This window comes from Vicugna pacos, chromosome 36 (genome assembly GCF_048564905.1).
Source record: "Vicugna pacos chromosome 36, VicPac4, whole genome shotgun sequence".
NCBI lineage: Eukaryota > Metazoa > Chordata > Mammalia > Artiodactyla > Camelidae > Vicugna > Vicugna pacos.
Window position 1 is genome coordinate 3,826,011 of NC_133022.1, and position 5,485 is coordinate 3,831,495.

Consider the following 5,485-nt stretch of genomic DNA (forward strand, 5'->3'; position numbering starts at 1 on the left):
GTGCTCCCCACCCCTGCGCCGGGTCGGGCCTGCCCCGGAAGCTGTCAGAGCTGCTCCTGGGCGTCAGCACGACACGTCGCGGGAGTTTGCGCACGGGCCTGTAGGGTCCTTTTGGTGTCAGTTGTGGGATCCAGACATCCCACTTGAGTTTGCCGAAGGACACAAGTAGTGCGCGCTTCGTAGCGCACTGAAAACCCAGAAGTCCCTGAGGATAGCGGTGATTGTAGCGGAGCCTGACTACCTCCCGTGGGCAGCGTTGTCCCCTCAGGAGCACTTGGGCAGCTCCCCCGCAGGACTCCGGGGTGCCCAGATCCCCAGTGCACGTTGCGCCCAGGGGAAGCCCCTGCAGGTCGGAGGAGATTACTTGGTTTGGGGGGAAGGAGAGGGCCAGGCAGGGTCCTGGAGGCAGAGCGGTGACCCAGGTGCGGCTCTGATTGCACGTGTGGAGGACGAGCTTTTCACGTCCGTCCATTCTGCGTGTTCCTGGTCCGCGCCGGGCCAGCTCCCGTGGAGCTGGGGTGGTGGCGAGGAGGGCTGTCCTGCCCAAAGGGGCTGCCTGTTGTGAAGGCGCTGCTTTTGTCAGAGTGCTGGAAGCTCTGTGTGCATCCTCGCAGGCAGAACCCTTGGCTTCGTCCACTTGGAGACACCGGCGGCGTTGTGTGGCGCCATTGTTGACCCCCGTGTCCTGCTGCGCGGCCCGGGCTGCCGGCTGCAAGCCCCAGAGGGCTGGGTGGAGCGTGGGGCACTGTGCTGCTGGGTGGGCACCCGGCGGGGTGTGGGGAGGGTGCCCGGTGCCGACAGCTGATGCGTTGGGTTTCGGCTTTTGTCGGTGGTCGCTCCGTTTCTGTCGCCTGACACGGCTCTCCCTTCTGCCCTGCAGGTTACCTTGCAGCGTCCCGGCGTTTGCAGGGACCGGCCCGTGTTGCCACCAGCACCTGGGCCCCCCTTGGGCCCTGTGCAGCCTCGCTCACCAGTACCGGATGCTCCAATTGGTAAGATGAAAGCGTCCATTCCTCTGTTTGTTCCTTGCGTCACTGCAGGAGAAGGGCAGATCGCTCTCTAGGTCCCCCCCAGGGCATGGGCCACCCTGACTGGGCTGTCGGCCGTGCTCCCCTGGTCCCTTAGTGGACGCAATTGATGGACCGCGTCTTCCCCTCCCCCATCCTGCCCTGGGGAGGAGGGGTCTCTTGTAGAGTGCTACGGAGTAACAGGCCTGTGACAGAAGGCAGGCGTGTCAGTTCTGCACACGGGGCTTCAACAGGGAGCACGTTCCGGGCTCCCCGAAGGAGAAGCCCACCCCTGCCATTGTCTGCAGCGTGTGGAGCCCTTACCTTCCACGGCCGTTGATCGGCTATGGAAGAGACACCTGAACCCGTGGCCTGTGGTGTCTCCCTCAGGGTCACGAGACCTGTCTCCCACTCGGTCTGATGCGGGGACGAGTGGGATACGGGGAAGGAAGGCTCACCAGGTTTTGTGTGGCTTCAGCAAAGTCTTCGCAGGCGAGCCTAATCCTCCATCCCTTCTGTGGTTTTCAGCCCACGCAGGACCTGACACGTCTCAACTTCAGCCTGGCCCCTTCCTGACACCTGATTCCGATGTGGAGGCTCAGGTAAATTGAGTGTTCATAACATTCGATGTCTCTCTAGGGAATGTGTTGTTTTTGTTTCCCTTGCCTTTGTATTATCCTCTTCTGTAGACATGTGTTTTTAGACAAGTGTTTTGTGTCATTAGAATTTCAAACTGTTGCCCACGGGCACAGTGGTCTTCTCCCCTCAGCCCTATCACCTTCGATGGAGCCTTCAGAAAGCATCAGAGTTCTTACATGCTGAGTATCGTAGACTTTGTGTGTTTGTCGAATGTGGGTCTTCAGTTTGAGCCCTTGCTCCACACTTATGTCTCCTCGCTTTTCTGTTTCTTCCCTAACACTTTCTTTTCTGATTGTTGCTGTTTAAGTTATCGAGATTCCTGTTGTCCTTCTTTGGTTTCCCGGCTCAGTCCAGGTGATTCTACTGTTTTGCATGGCCGTTCAAGTCCTCATGACTGGGAAAGTGTAGAGGTCTCCCTCCAGCTTTGTTCTGTGGGCTTTGTGCAGCTTTGAGTCTTCCTGGGTGGGGTAAATGTCACAACCCACCTCTGTCTTTTCTCGGGAGGGAAATGTGCCTGGCCCGCTGCCTCCAGTTGTACTCTGGGTAGAAAAGCCTGACTCTCAGAATTGTTGCTTTTGTAGTAGGATGTAGAGGCTTGAAGGGAAATAGCACACAGTGAAGAGGCCTACTTCCCTGCAGGGGAATTGCAACACTCAGCAGCATCCTCCCATTGTGCTCCCCACCCTGCACCGAGTTGGTCCTGCCCTGGGAGCTGTCAGAGCTGATCTTCTGATTCAGCATGAGATGCCGTGGGATTTTTCGCACGGGCTAGTAGGGTCCCTTTGGTGTCAGTTGTGGAATCAAGACTTTCCTCTTCAATTTCCCAAAGTACACATGTATTGTGTGCTTCGTAGCACAGTTAAAACCCAGACATCCCTGGGGATAGCGGTGATTGTAGCGGAGCCTGACTACCTACTAAGGACAGCCTTATCTCCTCAGGATCACTTGAGCAGCTCCCCCATAGGACTCCAGGCTGCCAAGCTCCCCAGGGCTCTTTGCACCCAGGGGCAGCCCCTGCAGGGTGGTGGAGGGCCCTACATGAGGAGGGGGCAGAAAGGGCCTGGCAGGGTGCTGCAGGCAGAGCAGTAACCCAGGTGTGACTCTGCACGTGTGGAGAATGTGTTTTAACATTCTTTGTTTCTCTGTGTTCTTGTTCTGCAGAACATTACGTGTCGTTGGAGCTTTGGAAGATTCCTTAAAATTTTGTTCTCCATGGAGAAGTTTCGTTTTCATAAGGTGAATATTAGTCAATTTGCTGGGACCTCTATGAGTTTTTTATCGGTTAGGACCCTTGGCTGCATGAACTTACAGAATTTGTTGGTGACGTGCAGCCTCCGTGTCGTATCCCTGTGTCCTTCTGTCGACCCAGGCTGGGTGGAGCATGTGGTAGTGCTCTGCTGTCTGGCCACCTGGTGGAGGTGAGGGTGACAGGTGCTGACAGGTGCTGCATTATGTTTCTGGTTTTGTCTGTGTTTATCCTTTTGTCTGTCATTCAGCAGATCTCTCTTCTGTTCCACAGGGCACTGTGGATGGCAAAGCGCCCCGTTCTTACTCAGGGCCAGCTCATGTTTCCCCCTGTATGAGTGGCCCAACGTCACCCTTCATGGGCTATTCGCCACCTCCACCTGGACCACCCTCGTGGCCTCTGGGTCCTCAGGCATAGGCAGAGCCACCAGTTTCTCCACTTGGTAAGATGAGAGCATGTTGTCCTTTTCCACTGTTGAGTCTTTTCTGAAGGGGAGATGGCACTCCAGGGCCTTGCGTTGCCTGAGGAAACCTATCTTGGGACATTATAATGTTCATGTAGTTTCCTAGCACACACATTTGATGGGCTTTGTCATTTCCCCGTCCTATCCTGGGAAGCAGGTGTCTCTTGTATAGTACAAGAGACTTTTGACAGAATATCAAATGAGTTTCAAGTCCCTGTTTGGCAGATGTGCCTCCGGCTTGGACCATGTGATGTACTTTTTTTGGGATGAAGCACACCACTAACTTTTGGGGTCTCAGGGTGTTCCTTCGAGGGTTGAGGGAGAGAGACATTCAGCTTGTCATCACCATAACAGACGTGCCAATACAAAGCCCCAAAGTGCAAAAGAGGGACACGTGAGCCACACAGGAGTGAATAGGACGGTGTGAAGGGGAAGAAAGAAATTGAGGTGCCCAGCGAGGGTTTGCTGGAGCTGGAAGGTCACTCCCAGCTGGGAGGGCAGTCCAGGCAGGCTTTCTGAATGCAACGTGAGGTCCACTCAGAGCCACGTGTGTGTGCAGGGGACTCAGTGCAGCCATGCACATATCCCCGTCAGAACCCACTGCCTCCAGAAAGCCCTCAGTTCACAACGTCATATACAAATGATTGTTCTCTTGGGTTTCTGAAAGTCCTAGATCTGGATGAAAGAAATCTCTGGATATCAGAGAAAGTGAAATTTAGCTTGTTTTTTTCAGAATATTTTGTGTGGCTAAAGTTTTCTTCTGCCCCGGTGATTTGAAAAGTACAGGCAGGATTCAGATCAGCTGAGCACGTGCCTTGCCCTTCAGCATGAAGCAGGTTCTTTAGGGGAAGTCAGGAGTGGTCAGGAGACCCCCTCCAAGACCCCGTCCCCACACCCCTGCTCCCTCCTGTCACCATGCCCACTGCCAGCTTAGCATCTCTATGTTTATGTGTGAAGATCCAATTTCTGATTCTTTGTTTGAATTCCTGCAGTTCAGCCCCCAACACCAAGACCCATTGGGGCCCCCACAGGGTCTCAGCTTTGTTGTCTGTGAGCCGGGGGTAACACTGGCTCCTGATGTCATTGTGAGGAGGTTCAGGTGAAGCACACACATTGTTTTGCAATATGACTGGGACATATTTCTCACTCAGCATTCTCATAGTTTAAAAGAAAGTGTCTGCACACAGAATCATCAAAAGAGACCTCGGGAAGTACATTAAATTAAACTGAAGATCTAAGAGCTCAGGCCCAAAGCTTACTATTCTCTGCTTTAGAGATAAGGTGAAGGGTCACTTTCTTCTATTAAACCTCTGGTCCTACAAGTTAAAGAAGGAAATGTAATAATGAGAATGTGCACATTTTCAGATCTGTGTCCGAGATGTGAAAACAATTATTTCCATTATATATAGACATGGAGCTGCACCCACAGACTGCAGTGTCTGTCAGAGGCCATGCATACGTTAAAGACAAAATCGGGAAAAAATAAGATCCTATTAAAATAAATATTTCTTTTTGCCTTACAGCCCAGTAAGTTTGAAAGCTGAAGGGGACCCCAAGCTGTGGCAACGATGTGTTTAGAGATGATGTCGGAGGTGCATTACGGCCTAAATGTCTCCCTGCTCCATCCTGCCACCTCTGCTATTGTCTCCTATTGTCATCCCTAATGAATCTGTCACAGTTCTCTGTGTCAGTGTCTGTTTCCTGGAGGACCAGTGGTCACACACTCTCGAGGGCACACAGTGATTCACAGGCACACAATTCACAAACCAGCAGGAACTAGGATGACAGGGCGGATGCAAGGTCACCCCTGTGGGGCAGCAGTGATCATAGGGGCCCCGGGGCTGCTTCTGGGCGGCGGGCACAGCCTGTGTCTGATCCAGTGACGGCTGTGCAGCATCAGTCTGCAAACACTCACTGGGCAGGTGGACCTGTCAGTCACAGGGGCATCTGGTCGTGAGCTAGATGATCAGAATGAAGTGGCCGTGTCTCATGATGAGGAACAGATGAGGTGCAGAAGGGGCCACGGGCATCCAGCGAGAGGCCCCGCACTGACCAAGCCCGTGTCCCCACGCTGCGTGTCATCTGCCCGGCCGCCCCGGCTCCAGGCAGGCCCTGAGGGGGGCTGAGGGC

General features: G+C 53.9%; 1 long non-coding RNA gene across 1 annotated transcript; it reads left to right on the forward strand.

Annotated features, from left to right (window-relative positions):
* Positions 1–1,573: 1,573 nt before the first annotated feature.
* Positions 1,574–5,035, forward strand: LOC140691623 (uncharacterized). The gene is made up of 4 exons (XR_012067371.1): positions 1,574–1,609; positions 2,808–2,882; positions 3,166–3,334; positions 4,879–5,035. It is a non-coding gene; the product is annotated as an uncharacterized lncRNA (long non-coding RNA).
* The last annotated feature ends 450 nt before the right edge of the window (positions 5,036–5,485 follow it).